Raw genomic sequence first — 16,819 nt, 5'->3', positions numbered from 1 at the left:
AAAGGTGTCACACTCACCCGAGAGCCACATCGCAACCAGGGAAAGGCTGTCGGAGGATCCAACACATTCTGCTGTCATGGAGGTGGGTACGGCATTTGAGGCTGGCATACAGGCTGGCAAAAAAGGTTTTTAGTTTTATTTTTTTTAGTTTGGACGGGGATTGGTGACCACTGGGGGAGTATGGGGAGGTCATCCCCCATTCCCTCCAGTGGTCATCTGGTCAGTTGGGGCACCTTTTTGAGGCTTGGTCGTGAAAATAAAAGGACCAAGTAAAGCCGGCGAAATACTGCTTAACACCGCTTTTTTTTTTCCATTATCGGCGAAAGCCGGCCATCTGGTAGCCACGCCCATGCCCGCCCATGTCCCGCCTTCGCCCCTTGAACTTTCGCCGGTGAAGCGATGGGAAAGCGGCAATGCAGTCAAAAATGTCACTTTCGATTATACCGATTTTGCCGCTTTTAAAAAATTGCCGGCCATCTCCCGATTTGTGTTGGAAGATGGCCGGCCATCACTTTCGATTATAAGCTGGATAGGCTCCCATGTTAAGCATGTGTAAACCAGTTAGTGTGTGGTAATATCAGCACATGAGTTTACCCTCCCTTGCCTATTCTCCTTCCACCAAAAAAATAATAATACTTAGCCTGCCTTTCCCCTTGTACTAATGGCAAAACTAATGCAGCCTATGTTTGCCCATTGGGCTCATTTCGCACTTTTGATTCTAGGTGTCACATAATCCTCAGATTTCCTCAGTGCAGAAATTTAGATTGTGACCCTACTAGGGACAAAGTACCTGCATATAATAAAATATAAACCATGTTGGTTGTACCATAGAAAGGCAGCATATCAAATCCTATTACCAGGGGCGTAGCCAGACCTCGCCGGGATGGGGGGCCAGAGCCCGAGGTGGGGGGGCACTGTTTAGCCACCCCCCTGAGCCGCCACATAGGACCCCCCCTGCCGGCCTGCCCACGATCCCCTTCAACCCCCCTCCCGCCACCAACGCTCCCCCGCCGTCGCCGCCCGCCCTGTCGCCACCCGCCCTGTCGCCGCAAATGATACCTTTTTTGAAGAGAGACTTCCTTCCATGCTCGAATAGCACCTTTCTTCAACGAAGTTCCGGCGATCAGCTGTTTCGAAGCCGGCGACGCTGCCGGCGTCGAAACAGCTGATCGCCGGAACTTCGTTAAAGAAAGGCGCTACTCGAGCACGGAAGGAAGTCTCTCTTCAAAAAAGGTATCATTTGCGGCGACAGGGCGGGCGGCGACGGCGGGGGAGCGTTGGTGGCGGGAGGGGGGTTGAAGGGGATCGTGGGGCAGAGGGCCAGAGCCAAATCTACGGGGGCCCGGGCCCCCTCAGGCCCCACGTAGCTACGCCACTGCCTATTACCCATCAAAAAATGAATTCTGAACAGTATACATTTTCTAGTTTGTTAAGTACTCTTTATGAAAACAGGAAACCATCAAAACATGACATGCAGACTGGTTTGGTCCATTGAAGAATTTGTTTACTAGATTTTTTAAACATGAAAGATTCCATGGGAGTGAAGAAGAGCAGAAATAGTCCCTTCTCAGAAAAGTGGTAATACAGAAGAGTAGGTTGCATGATCCGATACCTTTGAGGTATATGGATTTGGATTATAGATCTAATTGTGGATCCTCAAAATGTCTATATCAGATCTCCCTGCCTTTGCAAATCAATATACCTTAAATGTAACGGTTTTGTCAGAGGCAGGTAATAAAAAATTAAACCGATTGATATTTTCAACTGAGTGACTGAAAACATGCACTGGATGCGGTCTACCTGGATTACAGCAAAGTATGTAATACTGCTTTTCATTTGCCGGAGATAAGGGTGGGGGGGGGGTTCCTAGTTGGTAAACTTAATTAGATATCCATTGCCAGAGAGGTGACAATGGGTAGTGGTAGATGGACTTCACTCAGAGAAAAGAAAGGTGATTACTGGAATGTCTTAGGGATCAGCTCTGGGATTGACTCTATTGAACACCCTTGTGAGTGATATTGACAAAAGCCTAGAAGGAAAAGTAAAATACAGGCCAATGGCTCATAATAAGAGCTAGGCTTCTTAAAATCAAAATCATCTCTGATACAAAAGAGAGCTAGCTTGTAAAAATCAGAGATCACCTTTGACACAGTTACATTTCACTGTGGCAAGTGCTGAAATGAGGTAATTGAGAACTGGCAAGGGTGGGGGCAATCTACTCTATAAACAATCCTAAGACTGGCACCTGCAAGACGTCATAAGCAAGAGTTGCTATGGTTATGTAGAGATAGTACTGGGTCAGCTGCACCCCGGGTGAGAACATCCAAAGGGGGGGCTAGAGGAAGGTTTGGGAACATATGAAGTCGTTCTGATCAACTGATAAGGGCTAGGAGCCCTAATGAGAAAGACTGGGGTCCATTAAAATGAATAGGGCCAAAATTGTATATAAGCAGCAGTTTGAGGGGTATTAGAGCAGAGAAGAGGAGAAGAAGACCAGAGAAGGAAGACTCCAGAAGGCTAGAGAGAGAGGACGTGCCATGCATGATATGCGGTTCCATTATGTGAATGCTTGACTCAATTGTACTGCTATTGGTAAGATTGTAATAAACTATTTTATTATATCTACTACATACTGGGTTCCTTTCTAATTACTAGGGTCTATACTGCCTTGACCGAGTAACACTGTCATGAGCAGATTTAAGGTTGGGGCAATTAAGTATCTAGAGGGGATTTGCAGTTCTCTCTATGATAGTACAGAGAGCCCATGGCTTCCGCTGCGCAAATAGGTGAGGCAGATCCTAAATATATACATTTTGTAGATAACTTGAATATCTGCAACAGTGTAGTCACTCTCAAAGGAAAAGACAAAATAACAGTCAAATGTTAATTAAAAAAAGTAATGTATGTGGAGTGCTGAAATCCAAAGGAGCTATATGTAACTTCACTGGCTCCCTATCAGAGAACGTATCAACTTCAGGGTCCATACATTAATCTACAAGATTATCCACAGTGAATCTTCGAGCTATATGCTTAATCTAATTAACCTTCCCACCAAAAACATGTCTGAAACTTCATGGACATACCTTGATCTACATTACCCCAATTGCAAAGGACTCAGATATATTATGGATCCAATTTCTCCTTCCTAGGTAGCCAACTTTGGAATGCCCTTCCCAGACCTATCAGATCAATCAGTGACTATCTACCCTTCCAGAAATCACTAAAATCCCATCTGTTCAAACAAGCCTATCCTAATGACCCAAACTAATTCTATAAATCCTACTACCCATCACATATCCAGGAGACAATGGCAATGACCTTGACTATCTTTCCCACCAAAATTCCATGCTTATCCTGTAACCCATCCCCCTCCTGCCTCTTCTATCCTTGCTCACACCTATCCTACTCCTTCACCCCTGCCCTTTTCTACATACATATCACTTTTGTTTTTCTGCTATACTTAACTTTTATTTTCTTTATCAATATTCTGTAATCCCTATTACTATGTAAGCTGCATTGAACCTGCTTTGAGTGGGAAAGTGTGGGGTACAAATGTAATAATAATAATAATAATAATAATAATAATAATAATAATAATAATAATGTGATAGGAGATGAGATGCACAAAATAAAATGCATAAAATCTGACTCTCCAAACTGTTACATCTTATAGCCTTGAGGAAGTCACTTTCTATTCTGTTGTCTCCTGTACCACATAGATCAGTGTTCTTCAATGCAAGGCCCATGCACTAATGGCAGCCCCTTTAGACCTCTGGGGAAGCCCTCGTCATCATTCTGGCTTTTTTTCTGCTTCTCTTTACCTCTCCACCCAAACGTATGACTGAAAGGGAAAAGTAGGTCAGAAGAAAAGTCACATGCTTGAAGAACAATGCATTTCTCAATAGACAAAGATAATGCATTTGGGAAATTCCCACCTCCTTAAGGATACCCTCAACAAAAAGTTTGAAGGTGGGCTGATGGGGCAGATGTCATTGACACACATTGGTCAGCAGTGTTGTGGCCTCACATGGGAAGATATTTGGTGGCTCTCCTTCAGCTCATTTGGATCCAAAGTGGCCTCAGCTTAAAAATTAGTGGCAACCACTGACTTAGATTGTAAGGTCTTTAGGACAAGCACTTATTGCATGTAAATTACGAACAATGTTTAATGCACCTTGGTTGTTATTGGGAAAACAGAAAAAAAAAAAAAAAGAAAACTTACAATTCACATAACAGATTTAGCAGAAAGGTCAGTAATATTAAATCATTCTTCAGTATTGCATTGTCTCCTTACACCTATCATGATCTGTAAGAAATCCTAGCTATGCAATTGCTATTTAGAGGCCAGGATTAAACAAATTGTACGACTATTGCTGAGAGTATAAAACAGGGAGATCATGATTGTCAGTTGCATTAGTATTGTGGAATACTGTAGGAATTCAATTAACTACACTAGGCAATAGCGAAGGAATATTTGCCAGAAGACACCTAGATATAGTTTCCCTGTGATCTGAACTAGTGCTTGACGGATGATTTAGACAGAAAATATTCTCTTCCCCATATCTACTCCTTGACATTTCACAGTGTATCTATGGAGAGTGTACTTGTAAAGAGTTGCACTTGCCTATTTATGCAGAAAAAGCTATTCATGAACAATTTCCCGACTTAAACAAGGGAGTCTGACCAGCATGCTAAACAGCAAAATACTCAGAGAAAGACAACAGAAAACACAGAAATCTGAATTGCTATATATTGTTTGCTCTATAAAGCAATCAAAGTAATCAAAGGAGGATGCAAGAGTCCCTTGTTTTTTTACTTAAAGGCAACATAAAAACAAACAGCATGCTATTTAAGCACTTTACAGACTATGAAAAAACAGCTAATGTAATTGTTTCAAATGTCTAAAATGACTCAGCAAATTGCTGAAACACCTCTAAAACTGTTTGAAAGAATCTTCTTGCTCATGAATTTTAGAGGCTGCCTACTAACAGGCAGATTTGAGAACCATTATCTATGATTTATTGCATGGCTTTACCAACACCCTCCTCTCCTGACCCGTAACGCAATATCAAGGATCTCCTGATCAGAAACTATTAACCCATGTCAGCTCAGAATGGAAAACATTTTTTTTAGATGGATAATACTAAGGATGGAAAATTTCTTGTAACCTCATGTGTATTCTCTCTCTCATTTTTCAGGTTACAGATGACCTGGTTCATTATTACTATTCAGAACTAGGTGAAAACCTGGGTTCTTACTTTATCTTACTCACTAGTCTAGATGTGTTCTATGATAAATTAATAACACCTTTTTAAACTTCTAGGGAAACATTTTCAGATTTTTTTTGATCAGTTGGTAATAGGCATTTTGTCACGATCTTTGCTGTTATACACATTTTAAAAAGCAAATTCCTAGTTCTCTGGGAACCTTCTAGCTAGTTGTCTGAACATCAGTTGTAGACTTAGCTATGAACAGGAAAAAACATAGCCAAATAAAAAATAAGATAAGATGTTTTTGGATGGCACTTGTATAGATGAGAAACTTAATATGCCAGTCACAATACTTATCAGGGACTGTGAGATAAGATCAAGAGCTTAAGCCAGTCCCCAGTGGACAAGTATTCACAGGACCAAAATCATCATTGTAGAGATGCTGAAGATGAAGAAAATGAATAGAAACTGAATTATTTGTCACCTCCTAGAGGAGATCTTTCTAGACACTGACAAACTGATAGATGTATAAAGCACTTGCATGTCTCCCTAACCCAGAAATAGGGACATGCCTAGTTAGTCAGATTTTCAGGATGCCCACAATGAATGTGCATATCTTGAAAACCAGACTGGCTGGGTGTGCCCCAAGGACTGGGTTGAGAACCACTGCTCTATTGTATAATATTCAATAACCAAAGCAGAAACAAATGAAATATCATATTCAGAATGACTTTTAAAAATTAGGAAAAGAACAAATGAAGAGTGTTTAAAATCACATTAGAGGTTCATGCAGTGCATCATAAATGTATTTCATGTATTGGTTGCAAAGTTCTCTCTCTGTCCTACATAACTAGTACCTTCCTGAACGATTCATCCAAAACGTGGGAAGCAAAATAGTAACATTACATTCCTGACAGCTAAACCATTTAGAGTGAATCAAACATATAATTAAAAACATTCTTAATAACTATTATCTTGAGTGAACATTTTCCCTTTTCTTTTATGACTGGTGGCGTATCTTGCATATCAAAAAGAAATAATCCTGAACATTTAAGGAAGGATTTAGCTTTGCTATGGAAGTTCACTAAAATCAAAATTTCTTATTCATCTTTTAATTCATTATCAAGTGTCATTACATCTCCCAGCACAGCCTATCCAAGTGTAGGGTTTATAGTCCTACCACTGGAATTTTTCCCATGTAACCTAGGGAGATTAAATTAACGCTTCAGTCTAAGTTTCTCAAAAGCTCAGACCTAAACACTGCAAAATATGGAATTCAGTAACTGAAATAGAACAAACTTCAAGAATGGTATGTCCTGTCTAGACGATATCAGTGGGACAGTTCAAATCCAAACTGGCACCATCAGAAGTGTTACAGTACTTAAATTAATTTATAGCAACATTAGAACAGGGTTGAAAACGCCACTTCAAAGTAGAGCTACAGGATAAGACAGTTGTATGATCTGTGCAATATATAGAAAGAATACTGAATTGAGCCTACTAGGGAAGGGAACTGAAAGAAGGGGAAGGGACTACTGCAACCTACTCCTCACAGGCCTCCCACTTTGCCATCTATCCCCCTTCAGTCCATTCAGAACTCTGCCGCACGCCTTATCTTCCGCCTGGACAGATATACTCATCACTCCTCTCCTTAAGTCACTTCACTGGCTTCCGATCAGGTACCACATACAGTTCAAGCTTCTCCTATTAACCTACAAATGCACTCGATCTGCAGCCCCTCCTTACCTCTCTACCCTCATCTCCCTTACGTTCCTTCCCGTAACCTCCACTCTCAAGACAAATCCCTACTTTCAGTACCCTTCACCACCACCGCCAACTCCAGGCTCCGCCCTTTCTGCCTCGCCTCACCCCATGCCTGGAATAAACTCCCTGAGCCCATACGCCAGGCCCCCTCCCTGCCCATCTTCAAAGCCTTGCTCAAAGCCCACCTCTTCAATGTCGCCTTCGGCACCTAACCACCATACTTCTATTCAGGAAATCTAGACTGCTCCAACTCGACATTTCACCCATTAGATTGTAAACTCTTTTGAGCAGGGACTGTCCTTTTTTGTTAAACTGTACAGCGCTGCGTAATCCTAGTAGTGCTCTAGAAATGTTAAGTAGTAGTAGTAGTGAATTTTGGTTTCAATTTTTTAGTAATAACTCAAGGCAAGTTAAATTCAAGTACAGTAGTTATTTTAGGGGAGTGGTCTCCAGTATATTTGTAGCTGAGCACCAGTGAAAAAGAAAAGAACTTTTGCCATTAGGTCAAAGCCAGACCCAGATGCAAGTCACACTCCAGAGGGCAGCAGTTTGTACCTGAGGCAATGGAAGGATAAGTGAGTGACTTGCCCAACATCACATGGAACACTCATTAAATATGTGCAAAAAGAACTTTGCAGCCTTCCTTCTGGTGTGTGACTTTAACACAGTGCAGCATTTCCTGTACTTAAAGTGAGAAGATGTCTTTCTAGGCAACCTTTCAGATGTCACCGTAATGAAGATCATTTATTTCATAATCAAAGTTAAAGGCTGGCCATGCCTCTTTGTAGTTAGAGCATGTGAGCACTGAACATCTTCCTTTAACCCAACTAAAACACACACACAATGCCAATGAATGCCATACTTTGACTATAGCCATGAACAAGGAGAATATATATAAAATTTTTATATAAAAAATCTTATTCATTCTATAGTCCTGGGGTTATAACCCAAAATAATAGACCTAAAGTAACATATCTGTAGGCAATCTTACATTACTCCCTAATAGATCAGAAATGATTTCAAATTAGATAATCAAGAAGGTGCTGTGCTTCTAAAGTGCTATGGTGTAGTATGATATGCTGATTTCTGTGGTGATACTGTACAGCCTCTACATATACTTCTTCAGTAAAGGACCTGTATAATTAAGGGATTTTAGGCATTATGGGGGAGATTCTACATATGGCGCCTAACAAATGCTTTACTTGCCGCAAGGCCATTTTTTGCAGGAAAGAGAAACTTCCCTTTTACCCACTGTAGTAAAAGGGGGCTTGGCATGCATGAAACTCACGCGCCGATGGCAGAGCAGGCCCCCTTTTGCCACAGCTTAGTAAAAGAGGCCTTAAATGATAAGATGTCCATTATATTCCTATGGACATCTTATCATTTTAGTGTGCACTAAGGGGTCCTTTTTAGCAAGCTGCAGGACAAGGGTGCTGCACTAGAAGCAGGGGCTGTTTTTCCCATACACCAGGGCCTTTTCACCACAGCAGGTAAAATGACCCCAGAAAAACATTGTCATGCAGTAAGAGAACTCTTACTGTGTGACCATGTGGCGGGGAACCCTTACTACCACCCATTGAGGTGGTGATAAGGGCTCCTGTGGTAACCTGGCGGTAACCAGGCAGGGCACAGCAATGTCTGATTACTACCGAGTTACCACCATGCAAGACATTTTCAGGAGTTTTCTTTTTGCCCCAGAAATGGGGCATCCTAGGGGTGGAACTACACAGAAAACAAATAGCCCTCACCGCTACTGCAGGGCCCTTTTTCCTGCAGCTTAGTAAAAGAACCCTATAATGCCTTAAACAACAGTAAAGTGATCTTAAATTTCACATTGATTAGTAACCAACTGATCAGTAACAAGTGCAAAGATTTCAATAAAGATATTATATGTAATATGTGTGTAGAGTGTAGTGCCCTCATAAAAACAGAAAGGAGGCTGATAAATGCAGAATTACAGTATTCAAGATCAGTAATAACTATAGCCACACATTTCAAAAGTTATCATGCGGCAAAATTATTTAAGCGAATATAACAAAAAGAAATGTTTTAAAAAGTTCTGAACCAGCTTTCTAATATGAAAACATATTAATAAATAGGAGTTCATCATGATTCTGCATACTACTACTCTGCCCAATTACCAAAATCTTCTTTGTTTGAATCTATATGAACCAAGAACATGGGCTGATGCAGCACAGATGGGGGTTACCCCATTAGTGCTTCGGATACAATCTCTAGTGATGCGATGGAGTGCCTGTTTGATCAGAAGAGGAAGAACACGGCCTTCCTGGACTATCGGATTTCTAGTTTTTTCTGTGGGCGGTCAACACGCAGAGGGATCCTACGTTGTCAGCAAGTATTGATTTTGTTAAGCAACTAAGTCTGTCTAGGGACCATCAGTGGGGAGGGGGGAGGGCACGGGGTAGTGGGAGCTTGGAAGAGTTGGTGGTGAGAGAGAGAAGAGTAAGTGTTGAGAATTTGTGTGGATTGGGGGTGTGTATGTAATGAAAGCGGTGGGTAAGTTTTTGTTTAAGGGGGGAGTATGTGAGAAGAATGGGGGGGAGGGGAGGGAAGGGTACTGTCCACTTTATCGATGCCAAGAGATAGGGGCCAGTCGGGGGGGGGGGGGGCGTCTGTCCCACAGGGAGGGGGACTTTGTGGAAATTTCTGGACATATAAGTGGGTGAGCATTGTGGGAGCTCAGCTGGGGGGCTCTCGCTACACAATAATGTGGTATGAACACAGGGCAATTGCTGTACTGGTGGGGTTGACATATGGCTAGCCTCAAGATAGTGTCTCTTAATGTTGATGGTGTGCACTCCCCCATAAAGAGAACTAAAATTTTACAGGCTCTCAAGAGGCAAAGGACTGATGTAGCTTTGCTTCAGGAAACACACTTGGGTAAATCAGAACATCTTAAACTGAAAAAGGATTGGGTGGGTGATGTATATTTTGCAGCATATAATGGAAGGCAAAGAGGAGTAGCTATAATGATAAGAAAGGCTATTGCATTTAATATGCACAGGATGTATCAAGACCCAGAGGGACCATTCATCATAGTGGCGGGATCCCTACAGGGTGTTAAGGTGACGTTGTGCAGCATTTATGCACCTAATGTCTACTCCCATAAATTTTTTAGGCTACTGATAGCTAAACTGGCAACCTTTGATGATTATCCTCTTTTTTTTTGGTGGGGGGGGGGGTGATTTTAAAATAACCAGTGACCCGTTGATATACTGCAGACCTCCAAAGAAGGTGGGCAGGGATCATGGTGAGAGAGGGGGTGAACCTTGTGATTAAAGAATTTGAACTTGTGGATGTCTGGCCTTTTCAGCACTTGGATGAGCGTGACTATACTTTTTTTTCGCACCCGCATGGAGTCCACGCGCGCCTTGACTATATGCTTGTATCTTATTCAATGAGCTTGATAACAGCTCGTATGGGAATTAGAGAGCCAGATGTATCAGATCACGCTCCAGTGTGGATTGATGTGGAGTGGGGAGCGGGGAGTAGGCTGGCCCGATGGCACATGAATCCAGCACTGTACCAGGATAGGGAGTTCTGCACCTACTTACAACAGAGTTGGATGGATTATATAGCTGACAATGACATCCAGTCTATGGGACCTCGAATTTACTGGGAGGCGGCGAAGGCAGTGCTTCGTGGCAAAATCATCTCATATACGGCGTCTCAGAATAAGCGTTGTGAATCTCAGATTAAGGATCTCACGGTTAAATTGAGGGAAGCCTGCAGGGCTTTCACTCTCTCCCCCTCTGAGGTTACGTGAAAAGCTTATGCAGAATGTAGGAAAAGGATACAAGAGGGGTTGGACACTAGGGCGAATTACAACATTAAGCTGTGCATGTACAGATTGCACCAGTGGGGAAATTAGACAGGTAAACTTCTTGTGTCTTTATTAAAGTAAAGATCTGCAAAAAGCTATATCAGCAAAATAAAGGGGGTGGGGGCTGCTCGAACGGGCCTAAAAGATATCCAGGGCGAGTTTGTACATTTCTCCTCTTCCTTATATAAGAAAGGGTCATTCTCTGAAGACAGGTGTAAAGAGTTTTTTGATAAACTGACTCTTCCCTCTAACCAAAGACCAGCAATTGCTTTGAATGCACCGTTGCAGGGGAAAGAGATCCAACGAGTTATGAAAAATCTGAAATTAGACAAGGCCTCGGGCCTAGATGGGTTTGGCATGGAATATTACAAAATTTTACAGGATTTGATAATCCCTTCTTTCATTTCTATGTGTGAAGAAGTGAAATCTACGGGTAACATGGGTCTTACGTTAAATCATGTTCATATTAGGGGTCTCCCAAAACCAGGAAAGGATGCAGAGATGGTGGGCTCTTATAGGCCTATTTTTTTTGCTCAACCAGGATATTAAGATTCTGGCGGCAGTGTTGGCAGCCCGGTTGAGTGCAGTAGTCCCCTATCTGGTTCATACTGATCAAGTGGGATTTGTACAGGGGAGGTTTGCATCTGCTAATATCCTAAAAGTAAGCCGCATTCTGTTTGAGAGGAGAAGGAAGGCAGGAGACACAATTCTGGCAAGCCTAGATGCAGAGAAAGCATTTGACAAGGTGGTGTGGGAATACCTGTTCTGGTGCTGCAGTGCTATGGGGTCCAAGTGGATTTTCTGAGTTGGATCCAAGCCCTATATAGTAATCCAACTGCTCAGATTATTATCAATGATTCTCTTTCAGAAATGTTGTCCCTTAAGGTAGGCACCAGGCAGGGATGTCCTTTGCCCCCCCCCCCCCTTTTATTCACACTAACGTTAGAACCCCTAGAGTCCAGAATCCGTCAAGACCCAACTCTGAAAGGACTCTCAGTAGGGGGGGGGGGCAGAGTACAGGATTAATTTATTCATGGATGACATGCTCTTGTTGCTTGACAATGCTTCATCTACATTGGCGTGTGTAATGGACATCTTTAAGGATTTTGGGACATTCTCTGGCCTCAGTATTAATTTCGGGAAATCGGAGGTGCTCCCTATTAGCCATCCATGTGCTAGTAAGACCTTACCAGACTTCCCCTTGTCTTAGGCTCCTGAGGGCATCAAATATCTGGGAATTTACATAAGCGCAGATCAGGCATGGGTGTATAGGAGAAACATATTCGACCGGCTGGAAGTAGTTAAAAAGTTTTGTCATCAGTGGAGGGATCTCCCATTGAGTTTTATGGGCCTAATAGCCTTGGTCAAGATGGTATTGCTGCCCAAGCTACTTTATCCACTTCAGATGCTACCATTGTGGGTTCGTAAGTCTGAAGATGATATGTTTAGGGGTCTGGTGGGATCTTTTATTTGGCATGTGAAGCGGCCACGGATTTCCTTTGCCAAGTTAACCCATAGTAGAGTGCATGGAGGCCTTCAATTGCCGGATTTGAGGGCCTATAATGTGGCAGCCTTAATGCGCTGGATTCATGAGATACACTCGGGAACTGGATTTTTCACCCCTGTTGATATTTGGGGGAGTTGGTGTGGACGCAATGACCCATTTGCTGTATTAGAAGCATGGGGGGTGAGGGGCAGGAAATGAGAAGGGGAATCCATATATGTTGGCCCTGCAGCAGACTTGGAAGTGGTGGAGAGGGCATGGAGGGACAATTAAAGGATCCAGCCCATTTTTGATGTTGTCGGGAAACTCTGTTTTTCCTGCAGGGCTGGGTGCATCAGTGTTTCGTGCTTGGAGGGGGAAAGGCTGCAGATATTTAGGGCATCTTAGACAACTGGGGGGGAGACATGTTTCCATTCTTTGACCAGGTTAAGGAGGCTTGGGGGATTCCCAATTCTCAGTTCTTTGCCTACCTTCAAGTGAGAGACTATGTGCTAAGTGAGGAACGAAGGCATCGGTTGTCAGTGTGTTTCATGCAATGGGATCAAATCTTTATGCAAATACCTTCTAGCCTTAACAAGCTGTCACAGTGGTATTGATTGATTTGGGACCCTAAAAAGGCTCATCATATGTCACAGTTAGCAGAGGTTTGGAGTGTGGATACAGCTGAGAGTATTTCTGAGGAGCAGCTGGATGCGGTATTTGGTGGCCTTCATAGGGTTACCCCCAAATGCCGCCTTGCAGGATATTCAGTATAGGATCTTATATAGAGTGCACATCACCAAGGAAAAAGGGAAGACTATGGGATTGTGGAGTGACAATGTGTGTAACAAGTGCAAGGCGAGTGTGGGCACTTTTTTACATTCCTTTATGGAGTGTCCATCTTTGCATTCCCTCTAGGCGGTGCACTGCAGGCCATTGAAGATATTCTGCAATGTGCAGTAGAGTGGAAATATTCAGCTGTGTTGATGGGTTGCACGGACTCACTCCGAGAACAGGGGTTGTGAGATGCCAATGCAACTTTGTCTTGTTGGCTACTCTACTGGCAAGGAAATGTGTCTTACAGGCGTGGGTTGACACCAAGCCCCCATCTATAGCCATGTGGAAGAGTTCTATGCAGGAGATGGTGAATTGGGTTCTTACCTCACTTAAGTTTACCACCTCTTTGGGGCAACGTCAGTATCGGGATCTGTGGGGGAGGGCGCTTTCCATACTCCTACCGGTGGGCCCTATGATTGAAGTGGAGGATGACATGATGGATGGACAGTGAGGGGGGGTTAGAGGGAAGAGGGTAGGGGTCGTCTTTGTTTATTTTGTTTGTTTGGGGGGGAGGAGCTGTTTTGTTTTTTTTGGGAGGGGGAATACTGGGTAGGAGAAAAAGCTATGGAGGCAACGGGCAATTACAGTTTGCATTTACATGGTATGTATTGCTTTGTTGTGCTGCAAGACTTGAAATGTTCCATAAATGTTTTATTATGATTGTTTCCATGCATTAATAAAGATATTAAAAAAAACAAGACTGGCCAGGAATGATCTTAATGTCTGAAGGTACTGTATATATAAGTAGAATGGCAAACAATGAAGACCCTTGTGGAACAACAGCACTAACTACATTGGGCTCAGTGGACGAATCACTCACATTTACTTGAGGAACATGTTCAGATAAGAAGAAACAGTTATAAATTGTGGTGTGATGACCAAAAGCATAAACTGTCCTCAGAAGAAGCAGTTGATCCATTGTGTCAAATAACAAAGAGGCAACCAACAAAATCAAACATCAACCTCAACTAGAATCCAAACCTTGATGAATACAATCAAGGCTTAACAATGAGATTGTCTACACTATACCATTACTACTTATATGGTCAAACATAACTAAAACAATTATATTAAACAATTATATTAACTCCTAAGAACCAGAACTTGGAGTGGAAGTGCAACAGATATCACTGTAGTCCCAGAAAACTTCAAGAGGTCAAACAGATCTTTTTGCCCTTAAAAACATGGGCTTCCTTCTTGTTTTAGAGAATGTGATGGAGTGACCCTTGGAGCTAAGCACCTGGTACAAGTGAGGATTGCGTTGTACAAAATATGTTACCATATTGGAAAATTACCTTACAAAGAGACTATAACCATACAATTATATTTGTAATTATTGTTAATATGCAGTCTAGGCTGTACAGAAGATCCAAATTTGTTTATTAGGGATGTCGTCAATGGCATATCACATAGGTATAAGCTTACTGAAATGTGAAAGTTTTATTTTATTTTACTGTATGGCATATTGGATGTGCATTGAAGACCTGAGCAGAAATAACAAGAAAATGTTTGTTATTCCATTGGATTTCTACTGCAATGAAGCAGAGTTGGTGCTATCACATAGGATTGTTCTTTCTAAAGCACTTACATTTACATATAAATTCTAAAAATATATACTAAAGGAAAAAAAGTAATTTTGATTGCATAGTTATGCTGCTCTTACAAGAAGGCTATGCAACAATGTAGTTCCAGTTTAAGGACTAGACACATTTACTTATAGAAGCAAAAGGGCACAAACTGTCTCTTCCTTTCCTTCGCTCAATATAAGGACACAGGGCTGAGATGTCTGGAAAATGGGAACTGTACAGTTTGAGCAGGAATTGATAATTTGGAATAGACTAGCTTTTTCTAATTTGAAAACTGTGAATGTTAATTTTAGATGTAGAGGTAAATTAGAGTAAATAAATAAAAGCTGTTTTTTCCAAATAGAAAAAGAATTTCCTATAAAAGAAATTCAGAATTCTCTTTCTAATCTAGTTTGTGAAAGTATATAGCCTGATCTTATTTTCCATGTGCCATTGGGCATGCTGCACGCCAATTCGGAACTTCCACTGGGCTACCGCAGGAGCATGACGGTAGTTCTGAGCTCCCAGCGTGTATCATTTTTTGTAGCGCTGGGGCTTTCCCGGTTACCACAGGGTTAGAGCAGGAGCCCTTATGGTCACCTAAATAGAACTAGGTACACCCATTAAGGGGGGCTGCCCACAACCGGGCTGAAGGCCAGCGAAGACTGAAGTGTGGAGGAGGGACAGGGAGGGCCAACTAGAGAGCAGAGGGGTAGGCAAACAAAGGGTAGCAAAGGGAGGGGGCAGGGAAGAAGGGGAGGAGAAAGGGAGGAGGAGTGAGAAATACGAAGTACACGAGGGAGTCATTTTGAATTTGGAGAAGAGCAGCGCTGTCTCCATATCACCCTGGAACACAAAAATGGCAGATATGAAGGAAAAAGGGTGATACGGAGACTATGGGAGACGTTAACTACTTGGAGCTGTTTATTATAAAGGATTTCCCCTGAAGCAGCTATCTGTTAGCGAAACAGGGCTTCCCTGTCGGGACTTTATGCAAATTTAGAAGTTATCTGCGCAAGGCTGGACACCATAAAAATCTATGGAAGATTGTCATCCAAGATAAGTACTTACTCCAAGTTATTTCCCGATACAGGTTGAGTCTCAGTTACGAGTGTTTGTAAGGGCACAGTGGCAGTGTTTTTGTGAAGCTGATATAGTGGAGTTTTTTTTTTGAAGACGCATGATTAAAGTGGTCCCCTCATTACACAAAAGGTGTGTCCTTTAAAAACGAGGAAGTTCCAAATTTTCTGAGGTCTTCTTTTTTTCTCCACTTTTTTCATTATTTCCTGCCACAGTTACCCAGAAACACTTTGTACATTGAGTAGAATTGTGGGTGAAATTTTGATATCAATTACCCCAATATTGACTGGATAAATGTTTCATCAGGGAGATGTAGTAAATGACTGCTTCTTAGAGCAACTGGCCCAAGAACCAACAAGGAGGGGGAAGCTATTTTAGATCTAGTCCTTGGTGGAATGCAGGGCATGGTATGAGAGGTCATGATGTTGGATCTGGTGGGAAACAGTGATCATAACATGCTGCTAATTGGGTTTCTGCCAAGTACTTGTGACCTGGAAACAAGATACTGGGCTAGATAGACCATTGATCTGACCCAGTATGGCTACTCTTATGTTCTTATATTTCTCCTAATTAGACATACAAAACCATGAGAATATAAATAGTATATAACAAATCAACTGTTTATTCAAAACCTCCTTATGATTAATATATATAACATATAATATGTAGTATATTCAAACCTCAACAGCTAGGAGTTTACATTTCAACATCATTATACATTAAACTCTCCAGACCATAAAAAGTTCTCTCACAATAAATAGGATATAGTACTTATGCAGAATATCTTCTTCCAACTTACATAAACTGTGACTTCAATAATGCATGATGAAAAATCCTCTTGATCTTCAAAATGTTGAACCAAAATCATATCCAAATATAAAAGATTTCTCCATTAGCTGTCAGGAGGAGAACTTTATGATCCAAATATGTGCTGAAGCATAAAACTAGAACATGTCTAAGAAAAATCCCAAAGACTTATCTTCTTAGAATGGAGCCTCAATTATCATCCTTGCTGCGGACTAAAAAGCACCACCCC

This window comes from Microcaecilia unicolor, chromosome 5, assembly GCF_901765095.1.
Source record: "Microcaecilia unicolor chromosome 5, aMicUni1.1, whole genome shotgun sequence".
Classification (NCBI taxonomy): Eukaryota; Metazoa; Chordata; class Amphibia; order Gymnophiona; family Siphonopidae; genus Microcaecilia; species Microcaecilia unicolor.
Note: the sequence above shows the minus strand (reverse complement) of the source record.